A 24,819-nucleotide genomic window follows, 5' to 3' on the forward strand; every position below is an offset into this window, starting at 1 on the left:
GCTGCCTGCTTCCAAACACCGCCTGCAGAATGGTTTCATTGTGAACGGGAAAGGGGCTCACTTTTCCAATGGAAACACTGTTATCTTGCAACAGCTGGTTATAGTTAACTACAGCCATACTTAAAACCTTTAAAGTCTGCTTCTTGTTTAGTCTTGAATGTATGGGAAAGGCTTTGGGGGAGATTTAACCCATTATGGTCCATCAGGACAGCACCAGGCAGTCAAATCAAGAGCCAGAAAAGGCACCACACTTGAGAGGGCAGGGCGCTAGCCAAACCCTGTGAATAAAAACTTTTCCTTTCCATTTGCCTTGCTCAGCAGCTTAAAACTAATGAAAGGTTAAAATTTCTACAGCTAAGTCAGCAGAAGCCTATCCAAAAGCATTTACACAATCTTAAAAATATACAGTGTAGAGCATTTTGATACCGAACTGTGGGAACTGGAGAAAGAAAAGAGAAATAAGTCATCACCCCCACCCCCATAAAATAAGAGGCTGACTTCTCAGGTTTTCTTTCCTTTTGATTTCAAACTATTCCAGACCAATAACAATTACTGGTTAGGATGCTTTCATGCTAAGATACTTTTTCCCCCCTTTTGTCAGCAGTACTTCTTTCCTGTTGTTCCTTACATATCTCAACAGAGAATATCACTCAAACTATTCCACGCCATTTGGCTGGATTATAAGAACACACAGAAGGAGGTGGGGAAGGCTTTCTGTAATTAAGATGTGCTTCCAGTAATGGGACACAACAAAGGGAACCAGGACAGAAGAAATGCTTACATGCACACAGCTGTACCTGCAACTTTAACTGACAGTATGAATGCTTCATACACCTCATTGCCACAAACAAGTCGTGTGCTTTTCAGCAGGGTTGAGCACAGCTACGACACTGGATTTTTCCATGACCCTAATTCAGGGTTAGAAGACCCAGTGTTTTGTGGTATTTCACACGGTGCAAGTTGCTCAGTAAGTATTCAGCACGTCTAACTTCAGCCTCTAGCATTTTTTGGCAGCTTTTGGGAATGACACATGACACTTGATGACTCTGCTTCCAGCACAACCTCTACAATTACATACAGATGGGAAGGAACAAGAGGTTTAGCATGATGTCGTTGTTTCCATGTCATCTCTCTACATATTCATAAGTTACACTTTTCAAATGATGTATTTTTATCAAGGAGACCTTGTGTGGCATGATATGCCTAAGAATTTAAACACATTCCTTTTACTGTAATAATTTACAAGTGATTTTGAGCATACAGTTAAAAACAAACAAAGTTACATTTGTTAAGCTTACAGACTCTTGATATGACATATAAGGAAAACTCTCGGATTAAGTCTAGCAGTTTTATTTCTAATTCTTTAATTACAATGTTCAACCCATCTATGATGTTCTTAAGTAGTCCCTCCCACTACAGCTGTCAGGCAAAGTGGCACAGATCATTTTGATTAGTTTAGACCAAGCTTCTAGGCTATACTTTTGCCTCGCTCTCTAGAAAAGCTCTGAGCTACAATTAGCAAGGTTTACGAGCTGACCCTGTTGTTGTTTTTCAGGTTCAAAACTATCTGGGGCCATTTTGAATCACATGCTCTCAGAGAGTTATTTAATGGGTCAGTGAACTTCTCTGAACACTTAAAAGCCCTCTTTTTGTTGTTTGAAAGTCTTCTTTTGGCAACCTGGGACTTGCCAAGAATAAAATTCTCGGGTTATAAGATTTTCAGAACCAACTAAGCTGCGAGCAGACCGGCTGCACGCACCCATCGCACTGCAGTGGTGAGAACGCCGAGGATGTAAGACACCATACAGTAGACTGCCGAGCTGACGTGAACTGTAGCATCCCAGCCATCTGCTCAACAAGTATGTTACACTTTGTGTTGCCAAAATAATCTTAAGTGGGATACGTATGCCTCTACAAGTGTGATGCAAAAGAGCACTGAGCTCTTCAACTTTCCGGTGTCTTTAGTTGTAGCTGAGCACACTTTAAGCTCAAACCCCAAGTTTTAAAATGAGATTTTCCACTATTTACCCTTTTTGGCAACAGAAATTCTCGAGGCACAAAAATGCATGTGCACTTTTGAGCCACCTCTAGGCAAGGAGAGAAATACATGCTTGTCTTGGAAGTCGAAACAGTACCACAGTGCCACAACCTGGTATCAGGTGTCCAGTGCCAATCATCATTGATGCAGAACATAGAAAAACGTGTATTAACACATACTAACAACTTTTGCCTTCAGAACATTTTTTTTTTTTTTACTTTTTATGTCATCACTAAAAACCATGGCAGAAATGGCTGAACAAAAGAAGCACTCTCTTCAATCCAAAACACAACTCTGACCACAGGGCAGCTGTCTGGGCAGTTGCAGAGTTATGAACTATAACCAACCAAACAGACCTTCCTTCCTTTCCTACACTGCTTTGTTCTTGGGTTGCCCTAATTCAGGAGTCCATTTATGTTCAACTGTTTCCTTGATTTGGTATCAACTGAAATTCTTCTAGATAAAGGAATTAGGGACTTTCTTCAATACTTGTGCAAAGCTGAAGAAAGTGACTTCATATCCAAGAATCAACACTAACACTGAAACAGCTGAGTCAAGAGAATAGCACAAGTAAGCCAAGACTATGCTGGAGCATGGACTTTTAAAGCTAAGGATTAAAAAGCACAGTAGATTATTATTATTTATTTATTTTTGTAAAATAATGGTTGCATTAGACAGAGATGAACTTTTTCTGAGTACAGTGAGAACAAATTGAAGAATTGGCCTTCTGCATGACAACGTGCTGAAATACATTACAAACCCAGAGTACATGCAACTGTATTGTTCCCAGAAATTTCTTCCCAGAAGATAATAGGAAGGCTGTAAGACAGAGGTTTTCCTTTGGTTTTACTTGGAGTAGTCAGATGCCAGGCTGCACAGCTGGCAAGTTCAACTACCAATTTATTTTCATGAGGCTTCATACACTAAGGACACATACAATCAATTAATTGCAGGTCTGAATGTCCTCTGAAGTCAATGGGAAGGTATCTGCTGACTTGGCTGAGTTTTACAACTGATCCTTAAATTCCACTGCTTTGGAAAACAAATGCTGTTTATAAGGCAGGACACATTTTTAGTTTAAAAATGGTGTTTTCATAACTACATAATTTTGTAACATATACATAGAAAAAGATGCAAAATAATTAATGTTACATTTCAAACATGAGATTAATTTTTAGAAAGCATTTTGTACTGTGCTTACTGAGATTATACTCCAACTTTTTGCACTGTAAATGTATCAAATGACCATGCTCTGTTTTACTTCACATACACAAATCAGACTAACCCAGCTTCTTCAACCTTTCTAGCATGGTTACACGTATTAGAAAAAAGTTGCTGCACATAGAAGAAACTGATAGCAATCTCCACAGTCAGCAGGTTACACGATAATGTTCAGAGAACTGTTCTTACAATCCTGCAATGCAAAGTTTATAGACAGCTTGAAATCAAAACTGAAAATGTGCCTGAGACAATGTAAGAAGGAATTTCTCTATGAAGTCAGCACACTGGAGCGGAGGCTAGGAGCTATTTACTAGGCAAGAAAAACTTTTTTTTTTTTTTTTTTTTTTCCTATTTAAGTAAACTAAATCACACCAAACAACAACACCCTGTTGCATCAGTGAATATCCAAGGCAGGTATACTGACATTAGCATAGATTTAAACCAGGCTTACAGTAACATATCTGTAAGAAGAGAAACAGCTCAAAGTGTTTGCTGATTAACTGCCTCTCTACTCACTCACGCATCTTTTTTGTTTCTCCTTAATCACAGAGTGATGTGGGTTGGAAAAATGTAGGTTGCATCATTCTCTACCACATGCAAAGAGCCTGGAGAGCCTGAAACATGTTTAAGACACACAAAAAACATTTTTGCAGTGCTTAAAGCAGATGGCATTTGAAACCAGGAAGACAAATTATATCATTCGGAAATAATACATTAATTAGTAATTAGATTAAGACTTACATTTTGGTAAAACTTACGGTAACATTGTAAGACGTAATCACAATCTTCCCTTCCACATAAGGAATTAAGTGTATTACTCTCCAACCGCTGAAAATAAATTTTGCAATAAAGTTCAAGGAAAAAAGCTGTCAGAGCTCAAGGGCTGCGGCAAGGGTGCCTGCAGCGGCCAGCTGTTAACTGCTCGGAGCACTCTAAAGGAACGGTGACAACCCCTAGGGACCAAGAACACAGAGTGGCCTTGCAGACATCCCAGTTCCTGAGAGAGGAAGCCAATTCAGAAGGAAAAGAGAATAGGGAACAGTTACCTTTCACATACAGCCGTAAATAAAGATAACAGTAAATACCTGATCTGCAGGTAAGTATGATTCAACAGCTGGGACACATCTATGTTTGCGTGACCATATCGCAATGCAAGGTCAAATATTGGTATTGCAAAGAAGGGGCAACACTCAGGATCTCATAATAGCTTTAAGAGACAGTGTTTTGTTGCTATTCTAATAAATGGTTATAAAAGCATGTATTTTTGTGGCCAGTTTCATCACTCATCTCATTTGTCTCATACTTCCTTACTGATGTGAAAGAATTGTATATCCTACTATAAACAGTAGGAAAGATCAATATGGAGTCTGAAAAATCCCAAAAGCTTCACTTCGTGTAATATTTCTGTACAAGAAATTTAGCAAGCTGCATTTGAGCTTTTGACAAGATTTTAGCCTGCTTTTACCCTTACATACCTATTTCTATTAGTGGATAATCTGAAAATGTATTGATTGAACCCTTTCACAATACAAATGGACAGAAGTTGTTATAACAGGGGAAATGCTTTGAATGGAGACAGCAACTGTGCTTCGTAAACAACCAAACTGAAGCCAGGCAGTCACCTTTCTTGAGGATGAAAGTGCTACATACGATAGTCTACAGTCTACAACTTCCTCGTAAGGGGGTGTCGAGAGGCAGGAGACCTTTTCTCCATTAACACCAGTGACAGGACCCGTGGGAACGGGGTTAAGCTGAGGCAGGGGAAGTTTAGGCTTGACATCAGGAGGAAGTTCTTCACAGAGAGAGTGGTTGCACACTGGAACAGGCTCCCCAGGGAAGTGGTCACTGCACCGAGCCTGACTGAATTTAAGAAGAGATTGGACTGTGCACTTAGTCACATGGTCTGAACTTTTGGGTAGACCTGTGCGGTGTCAAGAGTTGGACTTGATGATCCTTAAGGGTCCCTTCCAACTCAGGATATTCTATGATTCTATGATTGTGGCAGCAAGCCTCAATCCTGCTTCAGTTCATGCGCACTCTCTCCCCCATAAACCACTGACATTTATCATCAGCTGAATTTAAACCGCCCTTGTTATCAGGCAGTCATAATGTCTTCGAAAGGCTTTCTTTGCTGCTCCGTGTTGCCACCCCCACACACCTCCCAGTTCAGACGTGGAGCTGCTGCACCTCACCAGCAGCCCCATGCCCGGCTTGCATGAGCGCTGGCCTGTGGCTGGGAGTGCTGCTTCCCAATTGCTCACACCAAACAAAAAGCCATTTTTTCCCTTTACTAACCCAGACTTCTAACAGAATTCATTTAAATTACTTTGTAAAATGTAATCAGCTTGGTAATAGGTCACTTAAAGAAATATGATTCTGCTTTCAGGATCTCTTTCCATTATGCTAATGTCAGACTAAGGTCCATGAACATTGTTAGACCACACTTTTATTTCTGCAACACTGTGCAGTAGGGCGTTAAAGAAAGTCTCAGTTAATACTGTGAATGTGGGGAAGTTACAAAACTAAAAATGCACTTTTAATAATATAATAATAATCAAAATGCCGGTCATGACTCTAGACTACAAGAAGTTATTAGAGCAACATCAAACTGCTCACCAAAGCTTTACTTTTTTCTTCTCTCTGCTCCTAGTGGCTTGATTTTTTTTTTTTTTTTAAATGGACCTGAAATTTCTTCTCAAGTTTGCTTTTAAGAAATTAACTTAGTTATGCTCCAGGTCTCCAAATAAGTAACACTCAAATTACCAAAAAAAAGTTGTCCATTAACTTCAAATTCTCACTGACAAACATAGTCCATTTCTTCTTCAAATAAAACATTTGCTTAAACTTCCGATCTATATATCGCAATCTGACAGTGATGCAACAATTGTGCGAGCATAGGTTGACTCCCATCCAGGGCTACTTTCAGGAAGATGCAGTTGTTCAGTCACTTATGTTTATGTCATGGTTATTAACTTATAAAAAAGATAAGCACTAGGAAACAGCTTCAATTGAGGGAAGCCCACTAATGTTTCTAACATTATTGAATTATCAAAAACTGGGAGACATGCCGACATAAGAAACGTGTCTCCAAATCAAATGTGTTTTTTGTTCATTATACACAGGTATCTGGAGTCCCAAAAAAGGTCAGAATAGCCTAATGAATTGTGATGTATTCTTCTGGGATTTAACTACTCAGAAGTAGTAAAAATATCAATTAATATTTTCAGGGCTGATTGTATGTGCTGTCCCTTTGCTCCCTTACTGGCCTAGAGCAATCTGAAGACAAGATGAAATTCCCAAGTTAGGAAGAGGGATGGAACATATTAATAATAAGGTCAAGATTAGAACAGGAAGAAAGTAGTGCACAGAGAGCTTGAAAATAAAAATTAAAAAAAAACAAAAACAAAAAACACAACACAACCACACCACAAATCAACCACCATTATTTATTGAAGAGAACAACTGACCACTGAGATAAGGTTACAGAACTCTGATTTGCTGCATAAGATGCTGAATTGTAAAGAGGTACACAAAGATTTAAGTCTCTTATAAGTTACCAAGATATCAAGAAAGAAAATTATACAGGCAGTCTGTGGCATCTTAAAAATTTCTCTTGGAGACAGAAATATATTTAAATAGAATGGCACCAGCTGTATCCTGATGTGACAAAGTGAGAAGTTGAAACAGGAAAAAAAAAAAGAAAAGTAAAAAAGCAAGTCGACTTCACATTTAGTTTGACTGCAATAGTTTCTAAACTCAATGCATACAGAGAGGGGATGAAGCCCTTAGGTAAGTTCAGATTTCAGAGTAAGTATTCTTACTATATCTTATGAAGGAGCTCATCTCCCAGAAGAGAGACCTACCCCAGAAACTCAATAGCTGCCTGCTGTGTCTTCCCAGAGAGTTCTCCAGCATGGAGGTCTTCAGAACATGCCCTCCCTTTCAGCTGCACGATTCAGCAACAAACCGAAACACACAGCACTCAGACAGTCTTTGATGGTCTGTTGAGCTGAATGCCTGGAAAACTGCTGCTGTTCAGGTTATATTCTATGACTAAAACGGCCCACGCATACAACCTACAAGCAACCCTCCCGATCAAGACCAATATTCTGACTTCAGTGCATCACAAGAACAGGAAAAATGTTGTATGTCACTGTCACCTGCTATACTCCTACCAGCCAGAGCTGATTTTGTCTGCTTTCGTTACTCCAGACTAAGAAAACACTAACTTAGGGGTACACCAAAACAAACAAACAAACAAAAACCATAGCAGTGCTGTGTATCAAAAATTGATACAGCATGCTGTTTTTTTCAGCATCCACAGAACCATAAAAATAACTAATGAATGACACTACTGAAAAAGACCACGCCTTGTGCACTGCAAGTCATTCGTTCTTGCTTGAAAAAAACACCAAGTGATTGTTTGAGGCCAGACAAGGTGGGTGTAACAAACACTCCAGTTCCACCCCAGCAGCACATCAGCTCCTGAGACTGGTGGTCTTATCTGGAACCTGCCTTCTTCCCTTGGAGATAATGAGTCATCTGATTTTGATGGAGTACACGAATGTGTCAGTCTTCTGAAAAAAATTAAAAAGTATACCCACAAATGCTTTAGCCTGGCTTCTGCAAGTTCTCAGGGGTGCTTCCTATACTACACCTGAAGAGACCAACACTTCTAGGAAGGACATTAAAACTACTTCCCCCCCCTCCCCGAGTTATCATGATCTCTAACGAGGACTCATCAAGCAATGAATCTACTAAACATATAATCAAGGCAATCTCCTATAATAAAATCCCAGAAGACAAACATACTAGCCAGACTATTAAAAATAAATTTTGCTTGGGTTCCCTTTCATAGCTGCTGATTTGCTTATATGATAAACTCTTCCTTGTCAACAACACTGAGAACCAATTATAAACATGACCACTAAATGTTTCGCCCCAATACTTAGCAATTATTTTTTAAGCCACCTCATAAATTTACAGTTGTCCACGCAGATGGACAGATCATGCCAAGTTGTCTCCAAGATAAAGTGGCAGAACAGACAACAAAGACTCCATGTGTTGTTGTTGTTTTGAGAAAATTACTAAAACTCTTACTATGCAATTAAAGAGTAATTGATATTACAAAGATGCAAAGAGGAGTAAAAGGGAAGCTTTAGGTTAGAGACACTGATTCGTTGACAGAAGAGTGTTCCTCTGCAAGTGTTTGAAAATTTTCATGGTACTACATTTCCTGAAGAACATATGGGGGTTTTGCAGGTTATTTATTTTAAATGAATTTACTGTTTATAGATATGGTCTGACAGGTTTCTGACAATAGTCCTTCAGCTTAATACATAGTCAATAACAATCTATCTTACCAAAACATATTTTACTCTTCTCTATCCATCCGTCTAGAAATAACTGCAGTCAGATTTTGCTTACAGAGAAACTTTTTTTGTCCTGAAATCTCTGGAAGCTCTCAACTAATTAGCATTTATGTAAGCCTGTCTTGTTTCTGTAAATGATTTACAGATGTGCTCTGATTGTTCTTTAGTACCTGACGTATTTCCTTCTACCCGACCATATTTAATACATTTACATAAAGACATGAAATTATATCAGAAGGAATATGACTCAGCTATCAACCTTGTCACGCACTGTAACACTGAAATTTTTGCTTCATTCTGCATTGGTTAATTATGTTTTTTTTTTTCTAATGGATGTATTTTGAGACTAATGAACAAAAAAGATCTATTTTTCATGCAGCGTGACAGCAATTATCATTAGATCTAACAAACAGTTGTTAACAACAGGAGAATTAGAGGTTTATAGGATATGCTGTTTTCAAATGAGCGTCTGTTGTAGCTCTGTATTTAAAAGGTTCCTCACTTCAAAAAACATTGTAGTCATCCTTTTGAATCCGTATAATTCCTTACTATTAAAAAAATGCAGAACATTGCGGTCCTGTCTTAAGGTAGCACGCAACTTCCTGGCTAACATAGGTAGCCAAAGATCTTGGCAGATGTGACCCTTCAAAACAATGAAAGGCTTAAAAAAAACCATCCTAAAAGCAGATCTGATGGTTGTGGGCAGATGTAACATCAGCCACTGTTTCTTAACGCTGAAGGATCAATGTAATCAGAACTAGTCAAGAAAGTCTCAAAGTCTAAAAAGATACAGGTGGAAGGAAAAAAACAACACAACAAAAAAAACCCACAACTTCTGTAGGCAAGTTGTCTTTGGCATCATAAAGAAACCATTCATATTCTTATGTACCTTCTATCTACATCCATAAAGCCCAAATGAACATTGCAAAGAACTAAAGTGTTGTTTTTTTTTTTTCTTGCTGGCACCAGCACCGATATTGACAGCCTGCAAACTTGAGTTTCCCAAGGTGAGGCTATGGTTGCTACCACGACTTTGGTTGCTCTACCAAGACTGTTGTTAGCAGGTCTAAAACCATGTAAAGGCTGTAGCCAAGTCCCTAGATTAGGAACTGCTGAGCAGAACTCAAACATTTCAGACCAGAAAAATGTCTGATTTCAAATCTCATTTAATCTATTCTACAATTCTGATCATCCAAATTACATTTGTTCCAGACTGCCAGAGATAAGTGTTTCTATACCCAATACCTGTGTTTCTAAAACCCAAAACAAAGCCTTACAGCATTTTTTTTTTTGAACCACAGAGGAGTGTGTTTCAGAATTACATCTTTTTTTTTTAAACCCAAATCTGTCATCACTACATCACCTCTGCCAAAAAAAAGTAATAGTTTCTATAGTGAAAATGATTTCTACAGCACAAACCTCTTCTACATTTCATATAACAATTCACAGACTCAAGATTGAAGACATCTAGGTTGAAGTATCCTGTGCTAGGTTGGTGCCACCTTACATTCAATAACTGCTGTTCTACAGGTGCACATCACGTTGGTGAAAACAGCCATATTTTGTAATGCCCATTTAACACGGTACATTTACCAAGGTATCTCCCCCCGTCTATCTGAAACAAGAAGCCCTGACTACTACGAAAGCCAATATTCATCACCAGCATTCAAAGTTGGTGACTTATGTTATGTTAACAACAGCCACAGCGCACAAAGGAGCGAACATCCAGACCCAACAACAAGCAGCTATGAACATGGCTCGCTAATGAAGCTGCGTACCTGTTGTTGCCTACACAGCAACTGGAAATAACATATTCTGAAGTTATACCTACTGTCTCAAATACATATTTATGAATGAAAGTTAAAAAAAATAATACATCATCAATTTTTAAGTGGTTTTATACCAATTACTTATCCCATTAGGTTCTGGTAATTTGTAACAAGCTGTCATATCATTAACACAATAAGTCAATAATTGCTGTCACTACATTTTCAACCCTCTGCTTAAAACGTTTTCCTCTTCAGTAGGAGACACGATTAGTGAAGCTTTCATGCATGCAGTATATATGTACTTTATCTTTCTGCAAATACTAAGATCATAGTACATGTTAAATTTTCTTTATTTTGCATCCACTACAGAAAGAACCAGGATATGTATATATGGGAAGTTATTTCATTTCATAGTATAATGGGAAAAGATAATAAGAATCAAGTGCTTGCCAAGATCCTTTTAAATTAGCATTTTCTTCATATATCTGTTTTCTGTCAAAACAAACCTTCCTTCAAAAAGAAAAAAAAAGCTAGCTCTCTTCACTGTAGAAATAACCTTCATAATGCAAATCAATTCACTTTTCCAACCTTGCAAACAAATGCTTCCAGAAGCAACAAATATAGCAAGAATCTTATTGCCAGCTTTCCCGCTCCTTGCAGTGAGCTGGAGGCTTCGTCTCCTACAACTCTAAATAGCTGGAACAAAACCATCAGAAACAACACAGCTAGCCAACATCGAGTGCTTTTGAAAGCCAAGGTGGCATTGGTTTTCTAGCTCAAATCACTCAATGGTTACTTTTAAATGAACAGAAAAATTACAAAAGTCAACGCTTCTTGTTGTTTTACTATCCCAGCAAGAAAAGGAAAGAGATTCACAGAATTTACAAAAAAAAAAAATAGAGAGCTAAATAAATACTGAGCTTTTCTCGCTACAGCACTCTGCTACTATTCTTTCAGAAGCTGAATTTATAACAGTTAGTCAGAGGTGGTTGAATTGATAGACAGGTCTGTTTTTCAAAAAGCTGTTATTAGCTTCTTTTTTTTTTTTTTTGGGGGGGGGGGGGGATATCTTTTGTTATGAAATTTAATAGATTCATTGCTCCAATGGAATAATGCACTACTTCCAATTTAAAATTCTTATAGTAAATTAATAACCTTGCCATAAACCAACCGATGTCAGTGATCTGAACAAACTTCAGGACACGACACTTCAGAACAAGTACTTCATAGATTATTTTGCTCATTAGACTAAATTCAGAGTCCTTTGTTGCAAAGGACTTAGGTGCAGAAAAAAGAACCAAGTCCATCACCGGCATGAACTACACTGTCAACACAAGTACAAGGTGTAAACAGACATGCTCATATACTACACAAACTATTTGACTATGTTTTTATGCAACACTAAAGGTCAGCTCAAAGCCAACATAGTTCTAATAATTTCTAATTGTTAGGTTCCTTCTTCCCTGGGTCATGTAATATTCAGAAACACTTCATACATGCAACACATTTATTAAATGCACATTATGTCCTACCAGTGCAGATACCCAGCATAAACAATTTCTATTTTAAGTCTAAAAGAGTCTCTTATTATGCAGGTGCTTGTTAAATGTAGATGTTTGGAGAAAAACCTATATTTATACACCTATATTTTGTACCTGGCTTGACCGTTCTTTCTTCAGAGACCTTCTACTAAGTTTTCTTTCAAGTTTGTAAGAAATTCTCATCGTACCTGGTGTAATAAAAGAAAAATTAAACACAGAATTAGCAGTTCAAAATGTCTGAGAGCCCAAATCATATGCATATATTTAGAGGGAGAGAAAGTTTGCAGATGCATCACGGAATCCTTTCCTAAAGCATGAATTATAGTATCTTCAATTTGAGGATTTCTGGCACAGACTTTTAGAATGTAAATTGGATTTATTTATAAAGTATGTTATTAGACCATTCAAAATACCTATGACACTTCTGCAGTCATATTAATGAAATACTCATGGGACTGTGCTTTGTTACGTTGATTTCTGCAGAGAAAATCCTACACGAATGCATAACAAATACTTTCTCACACAGAAGAAATACAAAAAAGGAATGCTTATTAAATTCAGAGAGTGTTTTACTCATTTGCTTTCAAAACCATCTTCTGAACATTTGTATTTAGATCAGTAATGTTTTATATCCTGCGGTGAATAAAATCTGTATGCTATTGTTTATCCAGAGGTAATTTTCAAAAATTTTTGATCATTGTTGCAAGAGACTTTGAGTAGCCCTGACAAAAGCCTGCTGTAGGGTTGTAAGGATGGCACAGCACACTGGGAGGACAGAAGAATGGCACGGATTCACTGCAAGGTTTAAATTCAACCTCAAACCTTTGTCAAAACTGAGACTTAGCTTTGCTCCTGGACAATAAGCCAAGCATACTTACAGGTCAAAAACTGCTCAGCCTGATTCATCTTGCAAAGCACAGTAGTAAAATGTTCCCTCCCGCTAAGATCCACGAAGCAGAGCAGCAAACAGAAAGAGAAGCCCCAGCTGGTCTGCCTACACCCTGGTGCAGGTGGAGGATTTCAAACAACTCTATTTCCAAACAGAAATTGCAGCTTAATCTGATGTTTGAGGCACATGCTTACATACAACTGTAGAGGAGTGGTTACTGCTGACCACACAGATGTGAGTGAGACACAAACAAACGCTCAGCACTGGAGGACACACACAGCACCGCGGGTGTGTTCACACACTGCTAGCCAAAAAAACAAGCACGCAGTGCTTGCTCGCCACTTACCATTCTCTAAGCGGAGCACACCGGGCCCTCCAACTCTGGCTGGCAGCCAGCATAGCTGCTGCACAAAGCCTCCTTCTCAAACTGCAAGTAGACCTGGGTCAGCTGCTGGTCTAAAACTTGCTCCCCAGTCAAAATTTGGCCCTGTGTTTTCACAGAGAAATGCACATGGAAATGTGTTCATAACCTGGTTCTCATCATGTTTTCTAATTGCCTTTCCCTCTCCTGGTCTAAGATTGGAGAAGAATATATATACATATATATATAATGTATAAAGATATATATTCAAGGTAATTTAGAATCACCTACATATGAGATGTCTATGTACATCTGTAGCTATCTGCTTTCTCTCTTGGGCAACTAAAAAGAAAGTAACATGATCTGTCAGGTATTGACTGTGGGTTTGTTAGAAGAAAATTAATAAATGAACAATATTTTAAACAAATTATATCACAATTAGTTAGACAATTTTGATTCCCACAGCAGGTCTGACACATATACAATAAAGGTCTGCTTTCACACTGGAGGGAGAAGTACCTTCGCCAATGTTACAGCTTTGTGCAGACCACGTGCTGGCTTTCAGTTCAAAGTATATGCAAAGAAGTTGGATGCAATGTGTTCAATTTTTAATTTAAAAAATAGCATTTCTAAACTTCTTTGCAGTGCCTACAAGAAGAATAGCACATGAAAAATTCAGTAGGCATGAAAGAAACACCGAGCATCACAAACTGTTCCCCGCCCCACCAGTTCTTTGGGGCTCCCAGCAGCGTTTCAGCAAGGGACTGTCTTCATTCCCTGCCAGACGCCCAGGATTAGCATGTCCACCTACGCATTGCACTTCACACCACAAATGCAGTGCCACAGGATTTTGTGTTGCTTTTTAGGTTTACAAAGCAAAACAGCATTAACCTTTGTACTTACCAATTATTATAATCTGATACGAAATATCCCTTAAACTCAAGCTGCCTGTTTTTCTCCCCCAAACATCCACCACAGCCATACTTTTGAACCCACTTCAGAAGATACTATGTTTGTGTGGATGTTTTTTGTTTTTTTTTAAATATAATAACCACAATAACCGTGCCTACGCAAAAAGAAGAAATTACTTTGCCATGTAGAGGTAAAATAGTCATGTCAGAAGTTTGATAGAGAGGAGCACTTAATTCTGTACACAGGGCACAGCAATAATGAAAGCCCACATTTCCTGTGCAGAATGATAGCTTCCTTTAATACAACCCAGCTCTAGTTTTTAATAGGAAACTGTAATAGTTGTTAACCTCTAGGTCATCTTACATACATAGAATCCATAAACGGCCTTCTAAAATAATAAAATCATGCCTGAACAGGATGCGTACTCAACATATGCAATAGTCTGATATAAAATAACTTCTACTTAAAAAAAGACTTTATTACACTCTGCTATTAATTACTTAATAAATGTAAATATTTAATATTTCACTTTAGTGCAACAAAACTCAAAACCTAAGAGATCATTTGCAAGGGGCGTTTCCTTCCTCTTCTTTTAGGTGAAATCTACTTATTGAAAGAAACGGATTTGCTTTTTCTTTCCTCTTTAGAACTGTTTCCCTTTTAGATATCTCATGCAGGAAGCTTGTGAAAAGTCACAGTATGTGAATTGTCTTGAAAAGAGGCTGTCATCTTACATTTATGGAAAAGGAATAAATCTCAAGCTTAAATAGAACTGGAATAATAACTTCCTTTATATTCTTTCAGCGTAGCCTTAACAGCAAACACAAATCATCCCAGTGATATTTAAAAAAATCAGACTGAAATAAAGGTGTATATAGTGCAGTCATTTTATAAGTAGAGAGACTTGCACTGTTCTGTGAAAATGTGATTAACTGAGTTCAACAAGTGAGCAAAGAGTCAGTTAAATAAATACAGCTTTCCCTCCAAGTAATACTTGCTCAACTAGACTATTTACTCCATGTCTGAAGTTGCTATTTTTATGCCCCCAGGGATCGATGTGACCATGACAGGGTAAAGGCACTAGCCTTGCAGCACAAGCACAGCAAGTAGGGGTCCAGAATAATTCAGGGCTTGACATCTATTAAGGATGCCTTTATAAGAAACACCATATTAAGCACTTCTCCAAGCCTACACCAAAAGGAATCCAAGGGGCAGAACACTGCTTCATTGCTGTCCAGGACAGAGCTACACTTAACTTTGTGGAGTCAGTGCCAAAGGATGGACCCTTTACAAGTGTCCATGGCTTTTGAAGAATCAGGGCTCCCAGGGCTTCTTCAAGCACGAAAAACTCCAGGACAGGCTAAGTACTGAGCGAGTGACACCACTACGGATCAGTACTTTCTGCTGCTTTTCCAGAAAAACACTGTTACTGCAGTTTAGGAAGCACAACAATTACAGAGCAAATATTTGTTTTGACACTGCTGTCAGGAGCAAATCTTCATCATCAGGAAACCAAAGAGTTTTACCATAAGCAAAAACAGAAATGATCGGATATCTGCTTGCCAGCGAGGTCTCCCTGGTCCCTTGGGCTGAGCATAGCTTCTGGACAGGTCTCCTGTCACTGGTCATTGGGGATAAAAGGGAGACAACACGAACTCTCTCAACTGATGTCTCTTTTGTAGTAATACTAGCAAGACCTTTGGCCCTTATAACGTTAGAGCTGGTGTTTCCAAAATAACGTAGCTATTGCAGATACAAAAGAATTGACAAATAATCGCTAAATGAACTTGATTCAACACTTTATAATACTGCAGTAAGGGCTGAACAAAGAATAAACCAAATGCTCATTCTGGAGTGCTGTTTAGTACCACAAGCTCTTTCTGATATACACATAACCAAAAGTCACCAGGTAACTTAAAAAATATGCCATCCTCAAGTCATCCTACAGTAATGGGATTTTACATACAGCACAAATTCTTTAAAATGCCATTTTTAAAGTATTTTCAAGTGAACACTTACTGCCACTTTAAAGATTACACATGGAAGTATTCTCACTCAGTGATTTCCCATGCACAGAGAGAATTTGCATTGCTTGAGGTGATTTCCACTTTGAAGAACTTTTAAATCACAGAGGAGCTGTCCCTTACAAAGATTTTTACATCTTTGGGTAACTGCTTTCCCTTTGAGAGTTCTCTTGTTATTGTGTAATTCCCCTTTTGAAGATTTGCATATTGATGAAGAAGCGCCTTTGAAGATTTCCACATTGTTGGGATGGAAGCAACTCTTTGAAAAAATGTTCACATCATGGAAGATCTACCTTCAGAATAGTGTGCATCAACAGGGTATTACCCTCCTGACAAAAAGTTTCATTGCTGTATTAATTCTGCAAGATAACTTTTCTGTTTTTGCACATAAATCTCTCACTTTGTAAAGCTCTTGGAAAATACATTATAAATAGCATAGCTCTTTTTGTCTCCAAAAGTTACAACCAGAATTATCAAATAGGAAGCAAAGCTGACAAAAAACTCACAAACTTTTACATGCAAAAACAAGTAACCCATCTTTCACAACTGCATTGCAAGATAAGAAACATCTCATGAGAAAGACAGAAGCCCAACCACCTGTTGGTGTTACGTAGGTTAGGAACCTGAGCGTTTGTGCTCTGGTCCTTCAGGACATCAGCATCCATCACATCTGTTCAAGGCTGCCTTAAAATCACGAAGTTTTATCTAGATATATGCCTTTTACTTATGCAAACTCATTCTATAACCATCAGATTTTAGCATAAATGCAACAAAATAATTGATCAGCTTGACTGAATAAATAGCACCTGAAACACTGGTTACATGATATTCTATATTTCTAGTTGAGCCTGAGTATCCGCTTCCACGATGAAGGACAGAAGAAACACATTTTTCAGTACTTCAAAATTTAGCTAATATTCTACGCATAGTAGTTAGATATGTCAGTTAGTTTTACATGCAGGCAAATAGAACATTTCCTCATTTAAAAAACGTATTTTTTGCCTTTTAACTGTTGCAGAATTCTGAAGCGTTCATTATGAAAGCCTAACAAAATTCCCAAGAAACTACAAAAAGATCAATTCTTCCCACAAAGAACATTGTGGTACAATGTGAATGCATTATACAGTATCAAGTTGGTGATGCTTGAAATAAAGCAAGTCAAGTTAGCAACAGGAGAATCCTCTGAAGAACATTTCATGATGTCAGAAAAGCCCAGCTGATGTCAGAGGGTCATAATTTCAAAGCCTTCTAAAAAAAGTTGAGGTTTTCATTACAACAAATTAGATGCTTGTATCATTAAATGTTGTTCAATGAGAACCTACAAGCAGTTTAGCTGTGCTTCCACATCTCCTGAAGCAGCAAAGAGCACTTCAGTGTAATAGAGGAGAAATGACTCCCCTGAGATTTCCTGCCGGGTTATTGCTAGAAATTATTGGAAAAAGATGTTATATTTCTATAACATCTGACAGGCTAAAGTTGTTTTGTGTGTGTGTGTTGTAGGTGTTTTTTTTTTTTAAAAAGGAACAACATATAAAATTATCAGAACTATTTTTGTAAACGAGCAATATCATTCCTAGAGTTATCCAAATTCTACCACTGGCGTTGTGAGTGGGGAGAAGGGAGGAGAGCATACTAGTGCAGGACTGAAGAAGGGAGGTAGCGTTGGAGGGGGAATATCTTCAGTAGGAAAAGGTGAGACTGGAAAAGTTTCATCTATTGGCTGTAGAAAATGAGGATCACGATGTCAACTGCAGCAAATATATTAGGCAGGTTTTTCCACAGTGACTTTCCATAAATCATCATAAGGTGTGAGTAAATTAATTGCTGTGGAAAATAACATTATTTTCATATGAGTGGTTATGAGATCACTTTGGTACCGTAAACACGAGCTTTGCAGTCAAAGAATAATTTCCTGAAGGCTTCCTATTGGAATGCAAAGGAAGTCATTCTAACAGAGCAAGGGAGGGAGAGAGACTTAGAGAAACGAGCATTAACAATCTTCATTCATTAGCAGGAAGCTGTTAATGGTTTGTGGTGATTAATCATATTAAATAACTATTGACCAGCCTCAGTTAAAAACTATTTAGTGTCCTGTTCCAGAAAGCTCTAAGTGGGTACTTCATCTATTCTCAAATGAAACATTTTATTTGTTTTTATGCAGCATATTTGACCATTAAGCCTGGGACCTGAACTTAGTATTAGCATGCCAAACACATGCAAATTTAGTTAACTACCATTATTTGAAGACTTTCTCTCCACTACCACCACTCACAAGCTTGACTTTTTCTCTTTGGTGTATGTCAGAGATGTTTGCTAATGTGTTTTAGTCTCTTTTCCCTTCCAGTGCAGATTACAAACTCCCACCACTTATAATCCAAATATTTCTGAATATCTCAGATACACCAACTACATCAGTTTCAACTGGGTTCTCAGAACCATAATTTGTCAAAATCTAGATTTTGTAATAAATTAACCTCAAGGCAAGTTTAAGCACAAGACTAACTTCTGGAAATATTTCACACAACTCCAGTTTCTCAGATCAGATCAATTATTTAGATGGCAGATTTCTATGTTTCTAACAACAAAAGTTGTGAAAAAAAAAACACTTTTGAATACATTATAGGTAGCTTTGGTCCCTGCAGCTGGTTGAGACAGCAAAATCGACATAGTTCTTTCATCATGCTTTCAATTAAACTTTTGTCCCTGCATCCCTGTAGGTTGTAGTAGGCCCCCACCACTATAGGTTTTCTGGGCAAGCAGAGGTGCTGTTGTAGCCCTATGAGCCAATATAATAAAGCTTTTCAAAAAGCAGGGGAGCTGTCATCAGCAAATTCTGCCAGTCCTTGAACAGAGGGGGTGAAAAACCACACCATCACAAAACAAAAAAGAAAGAGGCAGGGGGTGCGGGGGGGGACAGATGACTGTTTAAAAATAAACAAACAAAAAAGCAGGCAGTTCTCACCAGAAAGGCTTTAAAAAGCTTCTCACAGCCATAGGTAACATAACCTGATCACAATTCCCTGGCCTTTTTCAACCATTTCATATTCTCCTCCTATCAGAAGAAGAAAAGCCTTTTTGTACTTGGTCCCCTAACAAAACTTAAACACTTACTTTCTCCCACCCAGTCAAATACAAATTATTATTGCTAGTTCAGCAACATGTTACATACATCACCATTTGTGGCACTTCTCGTACTTCAGATCAAACCAATCCTTCCAGAAATAGCTTGCTTTTCAATAAACTTTCGTTGCATTGTGACCTCTGAGGATAGTGAGCACATCTCATTTCCTTAAAGTACCAAGGATGTTTCTAGCATTAAATACCAGAGCCTTAAAAATTTACTAGTTCACACTCTAAATGTTACTTCAGTGTTTAAATTGCAATTGCTAAAGTGACTGCCCCCTCACAGATGATCATGATGAGATCTTACAGCTCTTGATTGCTATTAGTCACCCTTACCTTGGCAGAAGAATGCATCACTTGCATCAAGTGTCAGAGAGCCTTCCGTAAGTAAAACTAAAACTTCACACACTCCAGTAATGTTTGCAGTGGTATAGCTTTTTCTTTTTTTTTTTTTTTTTTTTTGGGGGGGGGGGGTTGGTTGGTTTTTGCTGTTGTTGTAAGTCATTACTGTTCCCTAGTTCCAAAAACAGGCACTGCACTGCTAAAGCACGTTATGGTTTAAACACCCAGCAGCTAATACTGCCCTTAGATGTTACAAGAACATTTAAGTTGCTTCATATTTAACAGTAAACATGCAAACACTAGGACAGATTTCACCTTCCCAAAGAAAGGTCCTGATGTCATAAATATTGACAGGAGTCCCTGCTACAGATAGACTGCACTGACTATCCCTGTCCCAACTAATAATATCATCCTCTGCACAAAGTGGAAGCAAGAAACTGGCTTCTGTCACATGGTTTAGGAGAACAACAGCCCTTCCCACTTCATAATCCCACTCCCATCAGACCATGCATACTGGAGACATCTATTCTCTTCTTTTTTCTTTTTGCCTTTTTTTTTTTTTTTTTTTTTTTTTACAGAGCCTACAATACCAGTATGAAACTAAAATATTTGAACTTAAATTTGAATTTTGTGCTGGCAATTCACACAAATTATGGGACTTCAGTTTGAGTTTGTTTAGGTGATGGAGAACGGCATCTAACCTCTCAAGCCTCCTATTTTGAGACAAAATCATTCTGAAAAGATGGCCAAAGCAATCAATTGCCTCTTTGCCTGAAAAGAAGGTTATTTACATTACTTGGGACTGAGGCACAGCTTAAGAAACTATTACAGAATGGTATCTTGATTTTAAATTAAATGTCAAACACAGTTATACAGTGTTGAAGTACCCTCAGCTGCCTGGCAAAAGTGTAACATACTGCATGCGAAATATAAGGAGATAAGATAGAAAAAATAAACAACCAAGCAGGAAACCCTAACTGCAGAGGGAACAATCTCAACATAGGCACAGAGAAGTATTGCTACCTGGCTCACTCTGGCGTCCTGCAGCGATGTGCTCTGTCTGGTTCCAGAAGGCCTACGCGGGCAGGGAGGCAGTGAGGGCCTGCACTCAGGGGAGTTTGCAGGAGGGCAGAAAGACCTACAAACATAAGGAAGAAGCTTTGAATTTGTGTTACAAAACGATTAATTAAAAAAATAGAAAAAATAATTTGCATATAACACCTAAATTTGCCCAATCCACTCCAACATCTAAAAATTTTCTGTCACAAATACAGTTCTCCGTGCGTACGAGCATAGTCTTTAGAAGCCAAAAGTACATTATGCCTTTTCACAAAGTTACTGCTGGACTAAGCTCACTTCCTTTGAGGTAGTCAGATGCTAAACTCCCTCTTAGCCCCTCACCAGCCAGCCTCTAGCCCCCACCGGGTGCCCACGGCAGGGTGCTGGCAGCAGAGGAGCTGCTGAGTGACCGCCATGAGGAGAGGCCGGCAACTGACCCAGGCCGGACACAGCCAGCTGCAGGCAGCCCTGTGATGGACCCACTGCAGGGCACAGCTCAGCCCACCTGCAAAGCTGGCGGCACACCTCTGTGAAAGAATACTTCCAAAAATACATAAATCTTCCCCAAGTCAAGTCTGTTTTGCCCTGTCTTTATCTTGACGCATGAACATTTCCCGCTCCTTTCCTCCCCTAGTCCTGCTAAGGAAAGGGAGTGAGAGGGCAGCTGGATGGCCTTCTGACAGTCAGGCAAGGTTCGCCCACCACACGGACACAGGCAGACATCTAACATCATGTAGCTCACCTGAAATACTATATACACACGATAGTGTTTTTATATTTCCAGCCAAGTAACCAATTTGCTGGACGACATTACTCTGGTATAATGTAGGCTGTAAAACACCACAAGATAGCGATTTGATACAACAGGCTAGAGGCTGGATATATTTGGACTCCAAGTAATACCACCATGTTTTGGACACCAACCATGAAAGAAACCGCAGTTCTTCCATTACCACAGAAAGCTCAGATACCACCTCTGCAGAGCAGGAATTGGCGTATTTGGCTCTGTGATGGCATTCAGAGCTTCTACACTTTGTTATTTCTTTTTGTACATATGTACTAATAAGTGATCATGAAAATTCAAACAATATTCAACAGCACATTCGTATGACGGCCTGGCTGTACAATTTATGCTGTCTGAAGATGACGTATAATAATTTTATACGAAGATAGTCTTAATAGAAAGTGATACTAAAAGAAAGGAAAAAAACAATGTCATTCTGCTGTCTTGTTTCAGTGAGTGAAATGGAGGATTTAATCTACATACCAAATAAAAATGAAAGTTTCAGGTGGTCGTGACTGATCTACGCAAATTTCATAGTCTCAAGAGTCAACAAAGCAGTATAAATTTTTAAGCATATGGCTTTTACAGCTTCAGTTAATTTGGGTCTTTTTTTCTATGAAAACATTTAAAACACCTGTCATTTTTAAACTTATGAAGTTATTATCAAGTTCAGCTAACAACAGAATATTGCATTTTACTGAAAGAATTAGTAGCCGATTTTCTCAAAAGTTTTTTTTTTTTTTAACAACTTGACAACAGGTCCTTTAATCTTCATAAACTCTTTTGGAATCCAATATTGACAACTTCATTTCCAAAAGTCATAGATGACAACCTAATGAAACCTCACCTTTGTCTGACAAATTACTGCTAATGCCATGAAAACATTTAACCAGATGCTGATCTGCTGCTTATTCAACCACTATACTTTCTAACTAGAATGAATATTTTTATAAACCTGAGTTATCCATTTTTCTGAAGGAAAGCTAATAACAGAGACACTAACTCTTACAACCCTGACTCCACTTACGTCAAACTGAGAAACAAGATCACAGCGCTAAGCAAGCCTTTATTTGGTAATGTTTCCTGCTCACATCGTAAGGGTCTATTCTTATTTCTGTGACTGCACTGCCATTGACTTTATTATAATCACTTCTAATCTACTACTTACAGTGACACAGAATCTCAACTGTTATTGATGTTTGATGAGTACATTTGTCCTTCTCTGTTTTCTATGGCTCACGTCTGTAGCCATAAATTTATCTCATATAATTTTTACTGTATAATATACTACTTGATGTAATTGAAAGAACTGCATGAATCAGATTTACAAAGTGTATTTCTAGCCCTTATAAAACATTATAAAACCATTATCACAGCAGTCTTGAGATTTTAGAAAATGCTCACAAACAGAAACTTTTCCACAAACCTCCACTAGCATTGCAAAACCAGAAGAGAATCTTGATATTCAATGAGATTTGGATGCACTATGGTACAGGTATTCCAGATGATCTTTAGAGACATATGTATAAAAAAAAATAATATGACATTCAATGTAAATACAATGGAAGAAAGTATTACTAGATACTAGACTAAAGAGAGCTAAAGTCAACAGGATATTGACTTCCTACTCACCAGAAGGTTTATTTTCCTACTGTACACCAAGGACAAGCCCTGGAATAGATCCCAAGCACCTTCTGAGAAACATTTAATTGAATACCTACTTCTGATACAATGGAAGAGTATTGTCGATAATAAAGAGATAGAGAGACACTAAACATGGATATTTGTACAGACTTTCAAGATCTAAAAGCATTATTTAAAAAACTAAACAAAGTATTAAAATCAAGCAAATACATATGAAAGCCAAGTTATCTTCAATCTGAAATGCTGACAGGAAACCTTTTGAGTTTCTTTTAACAACATATGATGTTCATCCTCTCGGTGAGAAGGAATCATTTCTGTAGGAAAACTGATGCATCAGGTTTTCATTACAAGGGATCGTAGAAGGCATTGTATAAATATTTCAGCATCAAAATACTTTAAAATTGTTATTGAAGAAACTGGGATGAACTGGACTACACTATTGGACTTGCCTTTTTTTTTTTTTTGCAGATTAACAATAAAATTGTTTGCTATTTAAAGAGACTAAAAAAAAAAAAAAAGCTATTCCAAAAGAAGTTATTGCTTGTTCCTAATCAAGTTCTATTTCACGTTATTATACAGTATTGCATAATATTGCAGGGTTGGCTTCATTCCATTTGTTCTATTACTCTTTAGCTCTGAAATTCTCCTATAGTGTCACTTGTCAGCCATTGTACACCTCAAGTACGCAGAAAATATCTTCATTTCCCCATTCTTTCCCTAGCAAGTGAAGAGATGTAACAAACTTATCACACTCCACAGGTACCTTAAAGGAGGCTGTAGTGAGGTGGGGGCTGGCCTATTCTCCCACAGGACAATGAGGAATGGGCTAAAGTTGTGCCAGGGGAGGTTTAGGTTGGGTATTAGGAAGAACTTTACGGAAAGGGTTGTTAGGCACTGGAATGGGTTGCCCAGGGAAGTGGTTGAGTCACCATCCCTGGAGGTCTTAAAGATATTTAGTGACAAGTTAATGATATGGTTTAGTGGAGGACTTGCTAGTGTTAGGTCAGAGATTGGACTAGATGGTCTTAGAGGTCTCTTCCAACTTAGATGATTCTGTGATTCTGTGAAACTGCTCTGAAAAAATGAAATGCTGCAAGACTGCAGCATAAATCCAAATATGGTGTCTGCTTTCTCTTATTTTTTTATTTTTTTATTTTTAAGGAAGAAAAGGAAAAGGAAAAAAAGAAAAACAGAAAAAAGTCAATATAATGATTTTCCTTGAAGCAAATAGAGCCCAGCCAGTTAGGGGATAAAGACTTTACCCTTTTTAAGTTAACACCATTCAACTACTTCTTCCCTAATAACTTCTGGATACTGCAGTGACTTGTATATATTTATACACTTAATCCTACATTATCCAACAGGCTTGGATAAAGCTAGCATTATTTTGCAAGGAAACACAGGCTTCTTCTTAAAGAGGCACTGTGGTAAACAAGATCAATAACTTCTAATTTCTTACAAGTCCAAGTGACAGCGCACATTGCAGTCAGACACTATTTACATGAGAAGCAATGAATGAAACCACGATGACTCCAGATATGATAATGGTCTTGTCATTGAAATGCACATCCACTGTGCATTTACAATGGAATGTAAACATGAATCATGTTAGCCTTACCTCTGATGACTTGATCTACCAAGAAAAAAAAAAGATAAAGACATAAAAATGCAGAATTTCAGGAAATTGCAAAAACAGTTCAAGGCTAAATGTACAGCAATAAAGGAAAGTTCTTTATTCTT

At 38.0% G+C, this 24,819-nt stretch overlaps 1 protein-coding gene across 14 annotated transcripts in view; it reads right to left on the minus strand.

Annotated features, from left to right (window-relative positions):
• CDH11 (cadherin 11) overlaps positions 1-24,819 on the minus strand; it is a 364,445-nt gene that overhangs the window by 252,160 nt on the left and 87,466 nt on the right. For 11 of the 14 annotated variants that reach the window (XM_072044030.1, XM_072044027.1, XM_072044024.1 and 8 more), the window contains exons 2-3: positions 20,616-20,730; positions 12,056-12,129 (exon numbers count right to left, since the gene is read on the minus strand). The gene's annotated coding sequence lies outside the window, so the exon portion shown is untranslated. The remainder of the gene's footprint in view (positions 1-12,055; positions 12,130-20,615; positions 20,731-24,819) is intronic. The other 3 variants (XM_072044020.1, XM_072044014.1, XM_072044025.1) reach the window with 1 other exon arrangement.

Source organism: Anas platyrhynchos, chromosome 12, assembly GCF_047663525.1.
Source record: "Anas platyrhynchos isolate ZD024472 breed Pekin duck chromosome 12, IASCAAS_PekinDuck_T2T, whole genome shotgun sequence".
Lineage (NCBI taxonomy): Eukaryota > Metazoa > Chordata > Aves > Anseriformes > Anatidae > Anas > Anas platyrhynchos.